Source organism: Paramormyrops kingsleyae, chromosome 2 (assembly GCF_048594095.1).
Source record: "Paramormyrops kingsleyae isolate MSU_618 chromosome 2, PKINGS_0.4, whole genome shotgun sequence".
Classification (NCBI taxonomy): domain Eukaryota; kingdom Metazoa; phylum Chordata; class Actinopteri; order Osteoglossiformes; family Mormyridae; genus Paramormyrops; species Paramormyrops kingsleyae.
Genome location: NC_132798.1, coordinates 5,215,830 through 5,237,088, shown reverse-complemented (window position 1 = coordinate 5,237,088; position 21,259 = coordinate 5,215,830).

The following is a 21,259-nucleotide window of genomic DNA, read 5'->3' as shown; positions in this document are numbered from 1 at the left end:
ACATGCAGTCATGCTCTGGACCTCAACAGATACTAACTACAGCGCAAATATACCCCCATGGAAATAAAGTAGTGCTATTTGCAGGAAGTTTTGGTACACAGATTAGTGAAAGGGCATGCAGGTCATGGACACAAAGGCAGCGGACTGGATAATGAATAAAACCTTTTTCCAGAGCAAGTGGAGTCAATAGGAATGTACTGATTGCTGCTGAGTAAATGCTGAGTAAATCTTCTAAACCATCTGTTTTGAACAAATCTAGCTGAACACATGCCTCAGACACTGATGTCCTAATGTTTTTAATGTTACCATCTCGTCAGTCATACATGCAATCGAACGCATGTAATCAAGTGTATTGCTAATGTTGTGTAGTGGGACGAGAATCTCATATGTTTTAATAAGTGAACAATTATACGTGTGCTAGTGAGTGTCAAGCCTGGCTTCTGGGGCTGCAGAAAGGAGAGAGATATTTCACACATATACTCCAAATGGCGGATGTCACGGCGAGAATGCTGCACAGTATCTGCTTTCTATTTTAACGCGACAAAATGCTGCACAGTCATTACTCTACTGTCACTTTATTGAAATTAGCTTGAGTGTATCTATAGCCTGGGCTATTACAATGTTATTTATAGTCTTTAATAAGGTACAGAATTGAATTACCGGCACATAATTTGAGATTATATTTTGTTTTGCTGAAACAGAGCTGCCAGAGAATGCTAAAATGATGCCTTCCAGCTTAGCAGCTGGCTTCCTACAATGTGAGTGGAATAAATTAAAATGAAGAATCTGGGTTTTTGCATGTGATTGTTCCTTACGAGGAATATGACACTTTGTTCTTTAAATAAAAGTGAAAAAACAGGGAATCTACTGAAAAAAATGAAACTAACAATTTCTCTCTGTCAGGCCAAGGTCTTCTAAGTTCTAAATTCTAATTAGTTTGCATTATGGCATTATCACATTTCTTGCACCATGAAGTCTAATAATTAGTACAAACGTTAACATAGCAAAATTGGCCTACAGCACAAGAGATTGGGAGAAAATCTGTCACTATGCAAAACAAGGGTTGGTTCAGAAATTAAGTTGTTTCTTGCAGGTCACCTATTATATCTAAGCCTACAGGTTGAGTTAAAAAAATAACAGTAGACTCTCCAAGAGGAGTGTAGAAAGAAAGATTGCATTGGAGGCTAAGGATGACAATAAAAGTTTCTTCCAATATTTTAACCTGGGGCATCAGAAGCATTTTGAATGTGGGGGGGGGGGGGACACTGGTAGAGGGTCTGGGAACCCTCCCCCAATTTTTTTTTTAATGAATTAGATGCCATTTCCTGCAAACCCAGAGTGGCCTTTCAGTGGTATGTGTATTCTCATATCCATCAAGTGGAATGGATTCTTTCGCGAAGCAATAGAAACAGCGCTGGGTGAACTAATATTTTATGTTAAATGTGGGGGGGTCCAAACAAATAATTATGAAATGTGAGGGGGACACGTCCCCCTCAGATTTAATGGCAGTGACGCCCATAATTTTAACTCCAAAAGAGCTCTAAAAGCTGAAATCACTAATTTGCAGGATAGTAAGGGCCTTATAAATGAAAATGAAAATGATATAGTAAATGAGTTTACTGATTATTTTTACATGGGTTTTCACAGTAGAGAACATGAGTAACTTACCACCATTTAGTACGAATACATGACCAATATATGTATAACTGAGGCTGATGTGGTACAAAACCTAGCTAAGCTGAAAATAAATAAATCGCAGGGCCCTGATGGCATCTTACCTGTAGTTTTAAAAGAGATGAGGGATATTATTAGTCAACTTTACTATTCCCAAAATCGTTATCTGCTGGTGTGGTATCTTCTGATTGGAAGCATGCTAATATAACGCCCATATTCAAAAAAGGGGATAGAAAGTAATCCAGCAAACTATAGGCCAATCAGTTTAACTTGCATAACTGGAAAAGTAATTGAAGCTATAATATATAATATAAGGCAGTGAAAATGATAGATTGCCTGGATTCAAATGACATTCTGAGGGATAGCCGATATGGATTTAGGGGAGGTAGATCTTGTTTAACTAATTTACTTGAGTTCTTTGAGGAAGCTACAAGTGAAATTGATCACAAAAAGGCCTACAATGTGATCTACTTAGATTTCCAGAAGGCCTTTGATGTCGTCCCCAACAAACAGCTCTTGCTTAATCTCAAAGCTGCAGGGATTTTAGGAACTGTGGCAGCTTGGATCAAAAACTACAGTAGTTAACAGACAGGAAGCAGCAAGTAGTTATTAGAGGTATGATATCACAGTGGGCCAGCGTTCCCAGTGGGGTACCACAGGGTTCAATTTTAGGACCACTATTGTTCCTAATTTACATTAATGATATTAACACCAATATATACAGCAAACTGGTTAAATCTGCAGATGACACCAAGGTTGGTGGTGTAGCAGATACTGATCTAGCAGCACAGAGGCTACAACGGGATTTTGATTTAATTAGCAACTGGGCTGATATCTGGCAGATGAAAATTAATATAGATAAATGTAAGGTAATCCATGCAGGGAGCAGAAATATAAAGTACAGATATTTTATGGGTTCCACTGAAATAAAGGTAGCTGATTATGAGAAAGACCTTGGTGTGTATGTTGATGCTTCCATGTCCCACTCTCGCCAGTGTGGGGAAGCAATAAAAAAGGCCAATAGGATGTTGGGTTACATCTCTAGGTGTGTGGATTTTAAGTCAAGGGAGGTGATGCTATGATTATATAATTCCTTGGTATGACCCTACCTTGAATATTGTGTGCAGGGTTGGTCTCCATGCCTTAAGAAGGACATTGCTGCTTTGGAAAGGGTGCAACGGAGGGCTACGAGAATGAGTCCTGGTCTTAGAGGAATGTCTAATGAGGAGAGGTTAGCTGTGCTGAATCTGTTTAGCCTTGAGTAAAGGAGACTAAGGGGGGACATGATCCAGGTCTATAAGATTCTAACTGGTCTGGATGCTGTTCAGCCAAATGGCTATTTCAGTATTAGTTTAAATACTAGAACTCATGGCCATAAGTGGAAATTAACGGGAGAACATTTTAAAATGGATTTGAGAAAACACTTCTTTAAAATGGTTTATAGCGCTTTTTACTACTCTTACGAGTACAGCGTGTAGTTAGAGTATGGAATAGTCTTCCTGCTAGTGTAGCGGAAGCTAAAACCCTGGGTTCCTTTAAATCAGAGCTAGATAAGATTTTAACAACTCTGAGCTATTAGTTAAGTTCTCCCCAAACAAGCTTGATGGACCAAATGGCCTCCTCTCGTTTGTAAATTTCTTATGTTCTTATGTTTAAGAACCATGTATAAAAAGCAAAATCTCACTTACATCCATTTAATTGTGTCACCACTCATGCAACCTGAATGATGATGATGATGGTTGACTCTGGTTGAGTCCGCCAGATGATATTTCTCCTTCAAACTCACCATCCTCCCGTCATGTAACTACCATTAGGTCCACATAGGCTTTTCCTCATATCAGCAGACCCACAGGATGGCCTCTGTTCGTGGCTCATTGTGCTGCTGCCGCTTTCCGGTATATAAGCTGCATTGTGCCTTTGTGCCCTGGGGTCTCGCTGGTTGTGTTCAGGCACTTACGCACTCCAACAGAAACACCAGTTTTTTTCTATATGTGTCCGTGAGGTTTGGTAGTGAAACTGACCTGTATGATGTTGTATTAATGATACCAGACTGCGCTGATGATGTCATCCATACAGGGGCATCTTTTTCTATCACAAGCGCCTTTTAAGATGGTCAGTGCATTAAAGCAACTGTCCCTAATGTCTGAACAAAAACGTAACATTTATTCAATATGTTATTGATATTTGTGCCTTAGGTGCATGTTATTGAATTTAAAGACTACTGAAATAGCACATAATATGACTGACATCCATCCATCCATCATTCGACTACTTGTCATGAACAGGGTTGCAAGGTGGCCTGGAGCATCTTTCAGGATGTTCAGGTTATGACGGATCCATTTAAATGCTTGGCCTTGGACTGTACAGGGAACCCCAAGCCAAGTGCAGAGAACATCCAAACTGCAGGCAAAGCAGGCGCAGAAACCACAACACTGTCGATGCCAGGTCACAGTCCTCAATGAGTGACCATGACACCACATATAAGAGACATGTAAACAAATTTTTACTTTGTGATTCATTCAGGCAGTAATTTGCAGTAATTTCTCTATAAGTTCTCCAGGGGAAGCTATGCTTCATGAACAAAGGAATTCAAAAAGTGCATAAGCTTGCGGGTAACATTTTATTTTAAAAACTTTTGTTTTCTAAGTAGTACAGCCACACCAGCCACAATCCGTTATTCATTTAACAAACAAGCATCTAAGTCGTTTTTAGATAACTAAGGCATAAGATGCTTTTTCATTTATGTATAAAACTCATAACAGTGTCTTGTGCTAGAGGCATCTTTGAGTATTGTTCTTTTCCAAACATATATATAAAAATCTCTTGTGGCCGTGAATGTAGACATTTACCTTCTATGTTGCTGTCTTTGGAAAATTAGAAGACATAAAGAATGTTTTCTCTTTTCAAAGAATACAAAAAAATTACATGTCCTTGAATATTCTATCTCAGTCTCCTGCTTTTTAAAAAAGTGTTTTTTCTTGCGTGCTTCAGTGTTCACTTCAATTTAGTCATCTCCAGTTCTCTGCTCTAGTTAGCTGTTTGAAATGTACATCCATACATGTCAGGAAGCCTCAAGGATAGAGTGTGCCGGACCCCTCGGGGAAATGCTACTCGCACCTCATAGCGAGATGTCACACCAACGATATGGCATTCATTAAAGAGAAGGCTGGAACCAGAGCCTACCAGAGAGACAGCTAGGTACACAAAGTCGGCCCCCCACTTGGGTACAGCCACTCGGCATGGACACTCACGAAGCTGTCATCCAGTGTAAGCATACCCACCCCTGGCTGAACAATTATGTTTGCGTTCTATGCTACAGAAAAACTCAGCACTTTGTTGAGGCAAGTAATCCACACAGAGATCCATATCGCTATTAATGGATACATTTCAGAGGACGATGTTCAGAGGGTAACCCTGAGCCTATTGCTGTAGTCATTAAACACGACCAGGAAAGACATGTTGCCTCGAGCTGCATCCCCACATACTGTACATTAAACTGCCAAGATAAAGTTATAGATCATCAGTGAGCAACTTAACCCTCTGGAGCCTGAGGAATCTCAGCCACTTTTGAGGTAGTCTGACATGCCTTGACATTTTAAAATACTTCACCTAAAAACATTTATCCGAAAGTGCTACAGAAGCTTTTATCCAGCACAAACTCAGCATCCAGTTTGGTCCAGTTTGAATGTCGTTCTTCCTTTTTTTGTTTTTGTTTAAATCAACTTTAATGAGAGGCAGAAATTCAGCTGCAACTCAAAAAACAGCTTGACATCAGAGTTTCTGAGTTCAGCTTCAAATGTAACTCTTGATTGTTTACACCCAATCACAGCAAATCACAATACAGTAATGCGTGTCTCAGCAAAATCTGCAATCTCCGGCAGGTAACACACCCATTCAAGCATGCAGTTTTGTGTACTCTGGAAAGTAAAAAAAACGATCAAATCTACTACTGGTAGCTTGAGTCACTCTTTATTGCATATTCACTCATCACTTACTGTTCCTACTGTCGTTTGCTTATCTGCAGTGCATCACCATAATTAGATAATAGTTTATAACTGGTATTTATGCGGAGGTTGTATAATACAAAGCACAAATGGCTTTAAAGGACATTTATTAATGGCCTCCCATTTCGAAAACTAACAAAAGCAGCATGAAGGAGGGCACTGGCTTGTCGCTGGTGTGATCACCCCCCTCCTCCCGGTATGTATATTTGCCTTCCCCCCTGAGAGTGCCCCTGCACCCGAGTCTGTCCATGTCATCAACCCCGAGGGCTTCAAACACGCCGCCTCGCTTTCTTCTGGCACCAACCCCCGCTGAGGACAATCTCAGATTCGTTAATCACCAGTAGCAATGTGTTCAGACAGGCACTCTGTGCGGGATTCGCACTGTATTCATCTGTACGAAACGTGCGACGCCTCAGACGCACACAAAGACTCTTTGGGTGTGAAGGCAGACACATGCCTTTGTCTCTGCCACGCGGCGCGGCAATGGGAGGCGGGCGTGTGAACGCCGACGCGCTATCCACACAGACCTCTGCTCCCCCCCCCCCCCACTTCCTGCTGCAGTCAGTGGCCACGGAAAGAAGCTCTTCCCTGGAGCTAGCCACACGCTGCTAAATACTAAATCACGCTCCCCACCTACGATTCCCCAGGAACCAAATTATTATTTTTAGATCTTCCCATGGATGAGAGAGAATGAGTCTCTTAGCTGCTTAGCATAATCAGGCTTAAATCGGGCCAGCTAACTATAGGTATAATGGTAGCAAACAGAGGAACGCACAAAAAAACTGTTGGAAAATATGTGTGCCAAAATTAAACAACATACTTTGCAGATGCTTGGTGAAACATATTTCATAGAATGTACTTCAGGGTTGGGGCTGCAAATGCTGCCTGTGTTATTGATATGTACTGGTTCTCTTCCACAGCCCAATAAACTGCCCATGGTGTGTGAGAAGGCCTGTAAAAGGCTGTTCAAGATGTTCCCCTGCCTCATGCTCCATGATGGGGGGGGGGAAGGCTCCACCCCCCCCCCCCCCCCCTTCAGTGGATAAGTGGTCAGAAGATGATTGGACAGATACTTTGTTGTTCACAAAACAGGAAATCTACATTTTCCCAGGAACACATCAGACCTTTCAAAACGTCTTGACAGCTGTGGTAGATGTGAAACAAACAAATTACTTATTAGATATTTTGTCATGAAATTCGAATGTACAGAATCTGCATATTTTCAGGAAAGAAACATTACTGATAATAAACTAAAAATGTTAAATGAGATATAAATAAAATGTGTTAAAATGCTGAAATATTGGTAATAATGCTTCTTTTTGTAGTACTTTTGCTTTGGAAGTACATGCTTTTACTTGCTCTGTTAAATATTGCAGTCTATGGTCTGCCTTGTGCATTGTTACATGCATATATTAAATAAAACAATTTCCAAGCATTTTTGTTCCCATGGAGCTGGCAGACGTTTCTGATCAAATCATGCAATGCATTAAGACTTAGTGTATACAGCAGTAAGCACATTAAGCAATATAGCATTCTTAATACAGTCCTGAGTGATGTGTAGGGGGTTTAGGCACTAACACTGCACACTAAATTGAATATATTAGAAGTGCAGGCTAAAGATGTTAGTTTGGAGTCTTTTTGTGAAAAGGGGGAAAACTGAGGACTGACAGTCAGTAAGGATCATTATTCCCCTGCATACTTCATTCAGACACTGAACCTAGTAATGAGACTTTAACTTCTTGAAAATCCTGTAATTGCACTACATGGTGTCCTGGTTTTTCTATTTTCCCCACAACGCTGTACTGAATAAGAATCTGGAAGATGAATGAATGGATGATTGGATGGACGGATGGGCTCCCTTTTTAGGAAACACAATTTAAAATAAAGATATATGTGAGACTAAGCACAACAAGGGCATAAAATGTACAATTACAAGGACAGTCAGCACTGCTGGTTTTTAAAGTCCATTCTAAAACAAATAGTCATAAAAGCGTTCCTAATGTGCAGGAAGAACTCGATCAAAATGAGGCCCATAAATCCTGAATAGCAGCCCAGTGCATGCAAAATCAATAATGTGAGCTCTTCCTCCTTCTTCCACGGGGTAGTAGGCAATGAAACATATAAGCAGCATTACAGCGGTGGCAGTCAGACAGGAAGCCACATCTCGCTGACCCAAACTGACAGCACGTCGGTGCTGAAGCAACAGGCTACTAATCTGCAAATAAATACAGTCCTAGCGTGATAATCTCTAGACTGTACTGTAGATGTAACACCTAACTGACTGCCATAGGCGCCTGTCTGGCAGCAGTTCACGTGCTTCTGATTTGAGAGAACTTCCAGAAGTATGATTCTTCTGGGTCTCAAAGCCAGAGCAGCTCGAGATTACGGGCCAGTGTGGAGGACAGACTCCAGGCTACAAAAGGCCATCGGAAGCTCCCAAGAAGATGGGGCAAAAGTTATCAAGGCAGTTGTCTTCATCCTTCTATCATCAACATCATTCCAGAAAGGCCAGGATCATTATACGGGCACTTAGGGACCAAAAAAAAAGAAATCGAATGCATGTTCAAAAGATTCAGACAGCTGAGAGGCTTCAGATAATTAGCAGACCAACACCTCCCACCCCTTTGCTGACAGAACACAGCAGGCATCCTTGCCGAAGACTGTGGGTCATGCTCTCGCAAGCCATCTAAGAATCAGAAATAAGGAATTCTCAAAACAGGGCTTTCTTGGCTAGTAGTGACAACTAACACAATACAGTCGGCTCCTATCATTGAATTTTAAGTTTGAAAGAACCTCCTCAAGCTTCATTTCAGGAGTAATGTTTTTTTTAGCTGAAAAAATAGCTCTGATAAGTCCACATTGCATTGGAAATGGCTTTTTATTTATCCTTTATCCTTTCATTACAGACAAACAAGCAGCATGTTATTAAAAGGCACCAAGGAGATTGCTGCTGTCTGGGGCTCAATCTGTAGTTCCCATAAAATAGTCATCACACATTATAATCACCGTAGGTAGGGATTGATTTCTTAAAGCTAGATAAAATTACAGAGATTACAAAAAGGTGTGTTCAGAGTCTGGATAAAACACCAGAGCACTGTAGTGTGTAGTGGTTCTACTTGGCAAAGAAGTTCACAGTTGAATCTCCTTGAAATTGCTGAAATCCTTTAAAAAAAAATGTATAACAATTTAAACATTACATGTTTGCAAAAGCTGAATAACAACGGACTTATAATCACCACTCAATGACTATACATGATTTTCTCATTTTGGAAGAAACTTCTTTTGTCCTACGCCTATCAAAAGTCAACGCTTTCCAGAATGTTCATTAAAATGAGAGGGGTACCAGATTGAAGGGAAACAAACACAGATTTGGCAAGGATGCAAAATGGGAGCTTCACTGTGGGTGGTCAGAGACAAGGACTCGGAAACCAAACAAGGAGCACAAAATAAACACAGCAATCAGCTGAATGGTTTGCTATATAAGCGCATGTTTTATGTTTCAGTTAATGCATATGCAGTATTAGGGGGACACAAAGTGAAATAGAGGGCAGACATAGGATGCATCATCCCTGTGATCTTGCCTAAAAGAACAATTACGTCAGTAGCTTTCATCCTAGTACTATTGGTTCAATAATATTTATAAAATACATTGTTTTCACTTAAAACCCCCGAGTCACATGAGGCAAAGCAGAGTGCTTGCGATCTCCCTAGGTAGTGTTTGCCCTCAATATAAGAAGAAGCAAGTCCTTTTTGGTGTCAGCAATTAAATACTCTTCTTCTAGACAGCTCACCTCTCTGGAGGGGTGTAGGAGTAGCTGTAGGCTACATGTTTGTAGACCCAGATCACAGATCATTAAATCCTTGATATTTATGAGTTGACAGTCTTGTCAGCTGGGTACCTGCGTGTTATTTATCGTGCAGCGTTCAGTGCGGTGATTTTGCTCGGCAATAAAATCGATTCAGTGCTGGCGTTCTAATAAACTGGAAAAATGGGCAGCAGTATAAAGTGTGATATTTAATGCTGAAGAGGCGTGATTCACATTGACCGCTCGTAGGTAAATTAAATGATAGATATGTGATGCTGACAGGTACAGGCCACGCCCCTGTGCCATCCCAGCTGCTCAGCCATTGGCTACTGTGTGTCATCGTCAACCAGTAGGCTCTGTTCCTCAGTACAATCCACTAAGTCTGCAATGTCACCTACACGTAATGACTGGGACCAAAAGGAATGAAGCCTAAGGCAAATTTCAAATGCAATTACTGAAATACAAAACAGATGTGCCCTTCTCCCCATCCATTGTCCAGTCCCTTCTAATAGGCTTTCACTGTAATTAAAGATGACTTTAAATAGGACTTTCTGCTGTTCGCTGACATAATACGTTTCATGCATTAATTAAACTCTGATCCCATGTATGTAATCATACAATTAAATTTCTCATTTGGAACTGTACCAACTGATTGGTTCTATTAATGGAATCAAAACATCTTTTTTTCAGTTAAGAAAACCACTTAACCTATGAATTCTCCATATCAGTGGCTATTTTACAATAAATTACATAAAGATGAAATGGGCACTTGTTTTTTTCAATGCTATAAATGTAAAAATCTGTTCAGCACAATACTTTAAGCTTAACTCTACTTCACGAGTGTGATGAAGTGAAACTTAAAAACACATTAAAAATATGCTGAATGTCAGAACAAAAAGGACGGTCATTCACTTAAAATTATTACACACGGCAGGAGATGATAGTGTCCTACTATTCAATTAAATCAGCCAGGCCATTGTGTGAGTTCAACTATATAAAATCACGTTAATTCCAGAACATTATCATATATTACTAACAGTAAGTTACATACTTACATTTACATTTAGTGCTGATGAAACATATTTCCCTTAAAAGATTGAAGACGTTTCAATCTAGTGATTCTGGGCTGGTCCTTATCCCAGGCAGTACTGGGTACAAGGCAGGGAAACACAGTGGACACACACTCACACGCAAATAAAAAAAAAACATTATGGGCAACTTAGAAATGCCAGTACATCGTGGAAAGAGGAGGCACACACAGAGAAGGGCCAGAATTCACATCCTCAGGCAGCAGTGAGGTAATACTGCCAGTCACTAAGCCATCGGGTCATCCGAAATTGATACTGTAAATACTATATCAAAATGCCATAAAGAGTTGTTGACTCACAGTTTACTCTTTGCCATCACATCTCCATGACAGTTCTCTTTTCCTTCTCTTTCCAATATACCAGACATTTAGAATCACAGTGTTTTCTACGTTAAAGCCTTTATACCCTTAAGAGTATACATAGTCTTAGGAACAAATGTGCTCTGACCTGCCTGGTCATACTTTTCTCCTGTGGGACTCACATTTTCTTAAGCTTGGGAGGCATCATGACCGTGAAGACTCCCTTGCAGCAGGGAGACATAGTAAAGCTCCAGTATATTACCATTATAAAAGAAACTGTTGACATTTCTCATGCCGTGCCCGTCCCTCTCCCCGTTCCTCCAGCTCAGCAGGTTCGTAATACCCCCTTCTGCCCAAATGCACCCCCCTACTGCTTGACAACTTCGTCCCGCAGCCCCCTTAAGACTTTGCAAGGCTTTCCAGGATTTTCCGCTGGCAATCTCACTAATACACTTGTGATTAGTTTGGCAGGTATGAGCTGCTCAGTATGCGGTTGCCAAAAAAATACTGTATTACATCTGACAGAACGCGGATGACAACCGAAATGGAAAAGGGTATTTATAAAGCAATTAGAATATATATTAACACATAAAGGGCCCCTCCATTTTTATACTCAAAGTGTAATGAACCTGTCTACTTTTAACTATATAAAAGAATAATTTAAATACAGCTAATTTACTGGATTGGTAAAAATTGGGAAGAACTGTGTGAAAAAATGAAGAATATAGAAACTGACTCTGGTGAATCATAAAATCACATTCTTACCACAGAGCGTGTGCATGCATGTGTGTGTGTGCATGTGTGTGTGTGCGTGCATGCGTGTGTGGGCATGCATGTCTCTACAATGTAATAAAAATCTTGTGGGGAAATTTTTTCGGTCCCCACGAAAGAGAGAGGAGAGAGGTGCATGCGCTGAATACAGTGCTTTGCTGCATACACCACACAACAAACCACCTGAGGGATGAGAACCCGAGTGCAGCCATGCGGCAGGTGACACCTCAGCACCACACTAGTCCAAATGGAACCTTGTGGGGACATTTTTTCGGTCCCCATGAAGATAACCTCAATTTTATAATAATCTGTGACTGCAATCAAAAAACTAAAAATGCCAAACGTCTTGTATTTTGCTTGGTTACTTATGGTTAAGGTTAGGGCTGGGTATGGGTTAAGGTTTTAAAGTTTAAGTTTTCCCCATAGAAATGAATGAATAGTGCCCACAAAGATCTAATTACAAACGTGTGTGTGTATATGCATGTGGTCATGTATAAATGAAACTTTTCATTTTTCTTCCATCCACATAACATTGTCCCAGAGGCATTGTAGAACATCCGCGTGGTCTTTTGCACACTTGAGACATGCATCAGACCTCTGTGGTGCCCTTCCATGAATACCATTCTTATGTAGTGTGAAGGACACAAGAACATAGACTTGCATGCAAGTGCAAATGATTTCTGAAGGTCTTTTGCTGTTACCCTACAGCTTCCAGTTTCCTTTTCTGTCACCTAGGGTGAATTCCAGCAATGCTGAAATACTTCCAATTGTAAACCATCTGCCTGATGATGGACTCACAGCCCAAGTCTTTAGAAATCCTATTGTAAGCATTTCTAGTCTTATAAGCTTCAACACCAATCTCCCTTGACTGGAGTTGAATAGTCTTCCATTATGAAGAGTAGCTGTGTGGTTTCATACACAGCAGGCCAGGTCAAACCCACACCTGATTTGACTAATAACACCTAAATCCAATTACTCTCTTTGGAAGAGGTCATTATCCTAGAAGTTCACAATCTTTTTCCATCAATGACCTTGGCTGTTTAAACCATTTGTTCAGTCACGATATGAAAATGTAAAATGTTCTTTTGGTACCCTGTTCGCAGAGTTCTGTGTGTGGAATTTGCATGTTTATGGGTTTCCTTTGGGCATTCATGTTTCCGCCTGAATTTTATTCTCTAAATGACTCCATGATCACTACTGACCATTTACATCTTCCAATATAATATTCTCTGCTGGTGTGTGAGTGTGCCCTAGCCTGTGATGGATTGGTGTCCCATTCTGGGTTGTTCTCTGCCTTGCACCAATAGCCTCCGGGACGGGCTCCAGACCAGCCGCAATCCTGAATAGGACAAGCGGTTTCAGATGATGGATGGATGGATGGAATATTCTCTGCTGTGTACATTAGTAGAGAATGTTTAGTTGCTCCGCCATCCACCAGCCAGCATTTTGTTTGTTGGTTTACTTTCCAGCAAAGCCTTTAATTAATTAAACTATTTAATTGAACTGCTTAATTGAACTGTTGACGACTTGCATAATTTAAGTTATGTCAATAAGTGCATTAGTTTTAGATTTACTGTTACTTACATATGTTCAATCATTTTGGACAACATCATTAGCTAAGCAGCTAAGTGTAAAACAAATATAATGATGATGAAGGAATGTCTGTAATGGTGAAAAGCAAAGCTGTGTCTCATTTTTGCCCCTTAAATAATAGACTCTTTTGTTGATCTATTATTCAATAAATACTATCTCTTGAATAAATTAACTACAAAATAAATGAGGGAATGTGCTATACTAAATGTCACTGCGGTAATCATTTATTCTGTCTCTATCGCAATTAAGAAAGAGGCCAAACTCCGAAGCTTTGAAATTCAACAGGAATGACAGCACTCACACGCTGCCCATTAAACCCCTACAGACAGCTGTACCCAAGGACACATGCGGGGGGGGCGGGAGCGTGGTGGCACAGGCTCTGCGTCTTGTGTGACACGCGTCACGTGAAGTAGATGGGCATTGGGACGATTTACCAAATCTCCTCGGAGAAATCGATATGATGTTTAGTAGTAGAAGCATTTAAGTGGACATGGATGCCTTTGCACGCTAAGGAACAAAATAATCTAAAACGAGCGATGAACAGGCAGAGAAGGTTGGCGAAAAGAGAACACTCTTTGAGACCAAATCGTAAAATATTAAAAGAAAAAGTCAAGTTGCCTATATTAATTCTTGTCACATCCTGTGTTTTTTTTTATGAATATGCATACTTATGCCCAGGCTCTTAGTATATAGAACATTCTAAGGATCCAAAGACACAAGGCTGAGAGCCACACAGCATGGCAGAAGAAAGGCCTCTCAGGGTCTATCATAGGCATTCAGCTCTGTGCTACAGGCTCCCTAACGTTATGGAGATGACTATGCCAATTTAAAAGAGAATGGCAGGTAAAACAGTAGGGACACAGCGCCTGTCATGAATAAAACAACTCAGAGAGAGGAGAAAGCACGAATGAAGTAGTGTGGGGAACACCATGGTAGATAAATAAAACATGCCCCGATGAGATGTCCGGCATACCGTCTCGTAAGAACTCCATACTCTTTCTTCCGCACAGTGTGACTTCATCACACTAAGTACAAAAAAATATGGGGGGGGGAGAGAAGGACCTGGCCTATAGATTAAAGTGTGTGGCCCGACCCACATGAACTGCACTTTAATCGCTCATGGTTTAGCTGCTCCGCTATTCTCGCGTTTTCTTGTACACAGAACATACGAAAGCGCAGAAAGCATAAGGGCCCCCTTACCCTCCATTAGATATATATAAATACAAAAAAGCCCTCCCTCACGAAAGCTCTCAGAAGGGTAAACAACAAAGGGAAAAGTTCATTTGGGAGTAGGATGGATATTCAAACTGGGCAATGCGGAGCTTTTCAAGTAAGCCCTCACTGCAGTGAGAAAAATAAACCAGTTTAGCACCTGACAAGCTGTGTCAATCTGTGGCCGGGGCTGAGAAGGGAAGGAGATGTTAGTGCGGAAAGCAGCTGCACCTGTCATTCCCACACTGGGAGTGTGCGGCTTTCCCAGCATGCCTCTGTCTCCAACACCCTGACAAGCTGGAGCGGCGATGAGAATTGGGGGCTTTCCATGAAGCATTGCAAGGGAAAAACTTAGTGGCAGTTCCAGAAATAAAAGTTTTACACATTTTAAAATCCTTTTCGATTTTTCAGCTCATATTCTTCCTCAGCGATGCCAGTCAACTGAGAAACCAAGAATCTGATGGAATTCTGTCATCAGTAATATCAGGAAAAAAAGCAAACACCATAAAATACAAGAAATACTTTTTACTAATTAGATTGGAGCATCGGCATTGACAATAATGGTGTCTTGTTCTACACAGCTGAGTTAATTGGTATCATAATTTACGTACAACATGAAGTTACGTTCTGTCCCCCATCATCCCAAACAGTGAATGTGGAGAGCATCCATGAAGTGGATGTGATGAGCCAAATGATGAGGCTGTAAGAAACACAGAAAGCACACTGCAACACTGTAAAAAATACTTCTTTTCCCCAGATGCCAAATGTTAACCTTCCTATGTTCAGTAAATATTTACCGTACAAATAGTTTTCACCTGAGACAACCCACGCATGCTGGCCACATTCTACCTCAATTACTCTGATGGAAAAGCACCTCTAATGTGTGAAAATGGTTCCCCCTGTACAATCAGAGGCGATTGTTCCCAGAGGGGTCAGGGAAACACTTTTTTTTGTCTTTTGACAAATCCTGTAAATCACCTTCTGTATATGAGCAACAGAGTTACAAGTGTGTATTCTCTGCCTCACCAAAAAAAAACAAAAAAACAGATTTATTCCCAAGCAACAAGAGAGATGCACATTTCAAGAGATTTTTGGAATACCGGTTCTGAGTCCCTGGTCTCCACAGAATCCTAGAGCACAGGACCTTCTGCTGGTAAATTGGACCTGTATCCATAGAGCTTTTATTTCTCTGCGCAGTGCCCGGTATTTTCCATTTGGGCAGATTGATTTGTCGACGGGGATGTCAGAGATAGAAGGAAGCACATCTATAGGGGGGATTTGTTCCCGCTTTACCTCAGCATCCAGATTTCCTCTGTGCTGCTTTTTCTGAGGCTATTTTGTTCGAAAGCCCAAAAACCTATCGCCAGATGTCGAACTGTGGCTCTTCTATTACTGCTTCCTCTACAGTACTGTACAATACATCATTTAAACCATGTACTGTAAACCTGACCATACTCAGATCCACCCTACGATGTAGTATTAGAATTTACAGCTATCAATAATCAATACAATGAAAACATAACTTGCAAATCATTTTAATTACTTTGCGCTCATGCTATAACTATGAGAGCTTTCCCACCTAGATCAATTCTGTATATTCGTTAATGATAAATTAATCGTTCTAACATAATTTAAAGTACTTGGTGGCGTCTGAGTGACTTTATCACTGAGGTGGGTAATTGCTATGCCACACACCGATTAAATATCATACTCCACTTAGCTGCCATATCATTATCCCAATTTCCAGGAAGAGAGGGGTGTATATTACCATTGTTACTGTGTTATCCATTTTGCTCTGTGACTTTTAGTCCTATTTTGATTAGAGGAAGTTCATTATTTCCTGAAAACTTTGAAAGTTAGATCACACATTAATTCCTATTCTGCAGTGTACATTTTAAATCTGAAAGCAGATTTATTGATTAGTTACAATTTCCTAGATTTTCAACTTTCCAAACCTATAATATATTCTTGGAATCTCTTGCATTAAACTTTGGAATGTACAGGATGATTGGCTCCTGTTTGGTGAATTGTTTGAAAGAACAGAGGTATTGATTATATGGCAATAGACTAAACACTGAATGATTTAAATGAATTGTCTAGCAATCATGAATATTATGACAAACAACCAATGTGATGGTAAAGCAGAAAGACCAACAAACAATAAATCAATCAATAATTCAAATATTACTTATAATAGCTCATTCTTACAAGGAGGTATATTAAAAAGGATTTTTATAGTGATGGTACTTTTTCAGAGGGAATCAAGGAAAAAATTACAAGTGACAGAATAATTCCATAACTCTTTCGATAAAGATATTCCCGAACAATGTACATAATTAATATTTATATATGAAATGTATATTATATGTATATTAAAAGCACAGAAAATTTGGTATGTTAAGGCAGTGAGGAACACCACAAGTTTCAATTACCAAGACAAATATTGTAGGTCATTCTTCAAAATAAAACAGAGACCAAATCCAAAGGTACAGATATTTCTATAATGAACTGAATCACATCTATTCTAGAAGCCGTGACCATCTTCCTTTGCCTGGATTCTCATCTTCCATAAAGTGATATTTCAAATACTTATGTGGAGCATGAAGTGGAAAATTCAATTGATTTGGTCTGTGGTCCAGCCAGAATCATGATGCTGAACTAGTCTCGGAAATCAGAGAGAGCCTCAGAAATCAGAAAAACAAGGCTTAACTATTCTGATCATGGTGTATGTAGTGCTGAATCTAAAAAAGGTCTTAAAATATACAGGAATACTCATATTAAAATGTTTACATGAAGTCAACATATCTTCTTATTTGGTTGAATCAGCATAGCAAAATGTTCAGGCAATGCATCTGTAAAACTAAAACAGATGTAACCACTTTCAATCCATCCTATGCTGTTGACAGGCCTTGTGGTTGTGAAAAAACAGAATTCACATCTGTCAAAAACAATATGCAGCTGCTATTCTTACATCCAAAAGTATGAGGGTATCTAAAATGGTATGCTTATGAGCTTCTGCAAGAGTAACATCACAGCTACAAAACATCAGCTTGTTGATACCTGCAACAGATTTTTCCATTATAATCATAATGCATCATAAAATTACAGCAAGCTGCAATGACTGATTATGTGTCAGTCACTGGTTAGTCCCTATCCTGTGCATTACACATATAAGCCCATTAAATCTCTCATTTGGGTCACTTTAGTGTAGCTTATTGATTATCATCCTTTGTGTAGCAGTATTCCCATAGCATAATAGGAAAGGAATTCAAGTAAAGCACTGCTGTTTTTGAAGAACTTTTCACTGAATTGACAAGAGAGAGGATTCAGTTGCATAAGCACCGGGTTTTATTTACAAAATTGTGATCCAGGATTGTGATGCGAAAGAATATGTCAAAGAATAAGCAAAGGTGACACAGTCAAATCCAAGGTGCAAAGATACAGTCAAATCTCAGGCAGGAGGTCGAACATCCGTGCGAAACAGAGAAAGTTACCAAAACAAGAGACTAACAATAGAATAGTGATACTTTATTCATTCCTATTGGAAAATTGTCTTTTCCACTCATCTTGCTCTCCATAACACACAGACACACACAGGTGAGAGCAAGCTTAGGGGTCAGAGTGCAGGGTCGGCCAGTCTCCAGTGCCCCTGCAGCAATTTGTGTAAGAGCCAAACAGCAGCACCAATCTGCCAGTCATGGAATTTGAACCAGCAACCTTCCAACCCACTGAGCTATACAAGAAAACCTAACAGGGAATATAAGAGATGAGCACTCAGTACAGTGGAAGCAATACCTTACAAAAAGGTGATCAAAAACAAAGTAATAAAACAACCCACCAGTAAACAAGTAACATGGGCTATACTGGTGTTAAACTCCAGAGTGGCAGAGTTTAAGCAGGCTGGGCATGGCTGAGCAGAGGTTCAGCTGGCTGACATTTCAAAGTTCAGATTTTGTGCAAAACATCTTTCATTGCTAACAGGTCTTTTTACACTCTAATAATTAAAGGAAGAGATGTATTTGGTAAGTCTGAAGACTATCCTGTGAGTCACAGGGCACGAGGCAATGAAAACCCAGGATATGTGAGGCCACCATCCACCCTACACTCCCTTATAAACTGTGTTTATAAATTAACATAACAGCAATTAAAGTCACACATACATATAGCTATATACAGTAACTGAGCTAAAGCATGACAAGACGCGAATTACTTAATGAAGTACCACACTCTTGCTGAGTAATATGCATTATTTACTATTGTGCAACTTTCATGAACTCGAGGGTTTATGTCACAGGGGATGTCAGGCAGGAAAGAAGTGGACGATCCACTTGCAGCTCACAGGAACACTGAATACACTGGGAATTCCACAAAAGCAAACGGACCATAAGGAGTCAAAAGGCAAATAGAAAAAAACAAAGACTAACTACAAAAAGGTCAAGGGAACAAGGTCTAGGAATAAGGCAACACAAGGAGCAGACAGGGAACAAAGTACAACTATTAAACAACAAAGGGTAACTTCTAACATTCTGCAACAACTGAAACACGACGACCCACTCGGGAACTGAACTAAGGCAGAAACAAAAATACACAAACTGAACCGGGTAATGATGCAGCAAGAGTGAGACATGAAACAATTAACCAGTCTGGGAGGGTGCAGGACAACGAGCCATCGGAGTTGAGCACAAGAAAACAGGCAACTGGTGAAACGACAAATTAAATGAAGGAACTCAAACTGAGAAATTAAGAAACAGAATCTAAGGCCAGGAGAATAACAGAGACAGTTAAAACACAACCAAGGGCACAAAGCAGAAAACCAAAGCCGAATACAAGTCACAAAACACAGGAACTAGAAAACTGATAGACAGGATTTGAACACACAACTGAGGGATTTACAGGTCATGGTATACTCAGCTTATTGAGCTATGCAACAATCTGGGGAATAGGGGAAACACTAAAGACTGACAATGGGGAGGACAGTATGGCCAGCGACACCTGCTGTGTCAAACATCTGTGGCTTGCACCAAAGCATACAGTATTAAATTATCTAAATGTTGGTCATTGAAACAGTTCTTTAACTGTTACGTACATCAGGATCTATGTTTGTTTTTTTCATAGAGGCTTAACAATAGGCACAAATTTTAGTTTAATTATTGTTTTTCTTTGCTAGAAATAAGGCCTGATTAGTAGGATGCATCCAAAGTATCTTCTTTAGACCTGGACTTGATAAAGTTCACAGAAATCAAATCGACCACATTCTCAGTGATAAACAGTGGAAGATCCCAATTAATACAGCAAAGACATGGGCCTGGAGAAGATTATGGAACAGATCATAAGCAGCTTAGAAGCAAGATCTAAGTGGAGCTGAAAATTGACAAGAAGGGCAATATAACAAGAATATATCCGGTGCCTCTAAGGAAAACATCATAAAATGATTCCAAATGCTCGACCTACTTGACAGAGAACCAGCGGAACTGTGGATGGAATTCAAACATGTCATCAAAGAGCAATCTGTGAAAATATTGGCCAAAATGAATGAACCAAATCAAGAAAAGCTGCTGATGGAAAGACAGTAGAAATTCGAAAGAAGAGAAGAGAAGCAAAATTAGGGAAGATAAAGATCTATTCAAAGCATTGAATCCCAAATTCCTGAAAGGTATCAGGAAAGACCAGTTATATAGCAACAACTGCAAGGTAACTAAAGAAGAAAATGCATTGAAGACCTGCACTCTAGTTATCCTATATTTATGCTTAAGTGTTGTACTGTAAATGAATTCTATGCATAAGTGTGGTATTATACAATTACATATCATATTTTAAAGATTACATCCTATTTAGATTCCTAGTGGCTCAATGGGTCACACTTCCGTGGGTTGGGGGTTTGAATCTGCCTCTATTCCCTTACTAAGGTTTCCTCCTACACTGTGGCTATCTGGGGCCTCTTAACTACCCACAGAGTGTAGCATTGTGTGTATGTGCCCTATGATAGCATCCCATCTAGGCTGGACCTCATCCTTGTGTCCTGTGCTACCTAGGAATGGAACAAGGGGCCCCAGGATAAGTGGATAGAAGATGGATGGTTCTTTCTATTTTTATATGAATATTTTATACATTGATGTCTGCTCTTGTTATTCTGTATGGCTGCTCTAATTTTTTGGAAGTATCACTCAGGGAATTACCGTGTATGCAGCTGCATTGTAGGCAGATCTCACACCAGAAAAACAACATACTTCAAGAACAGCTTCTTCCCAAAGTATTGTCAGACTCCTCAGCACTTCCCCTGCTTGATATTAAACACCAACGCAGTTTTTAAATGTTTAATCTGCATCAGCAGAGACCCCTGACAATCTCTTTGCACATTGTATGCAGGGGCAGCGCCAGGAGGGCGCTCGGGGGGGCTATAGCTACCCCTGGAATATCCATAGCATCCCCAAGATATAATTTTTGTATGATTATTTTTAATTTTACATTTCTATTGCGCGGATACTATGTTTGACCACTTTAAAAATAAACATTTATAAACTGAAAAAGACAACGTCACCTAAAAAATGATCTGATTCAGCCAATGGGCGGAGAGTGTATTTAACGTTTGACCTTACGTACTTTTTTACATTCTGTGTGATAGAAACAGAGCGCACCACTAACCTAAAATATTGAAACTCATATAAAAATCTACCTGAGGAATAGCTGTGGGGACAGTCGAACCAGCAACCTGGCACTTTGGGCGATTAAACCCCAAAGAACAAGAGCTCTGGACAGTGAAAAAAAATCATTGATGCCTTTTCACTAAACCACAACAACAGGCGCATTGTGCT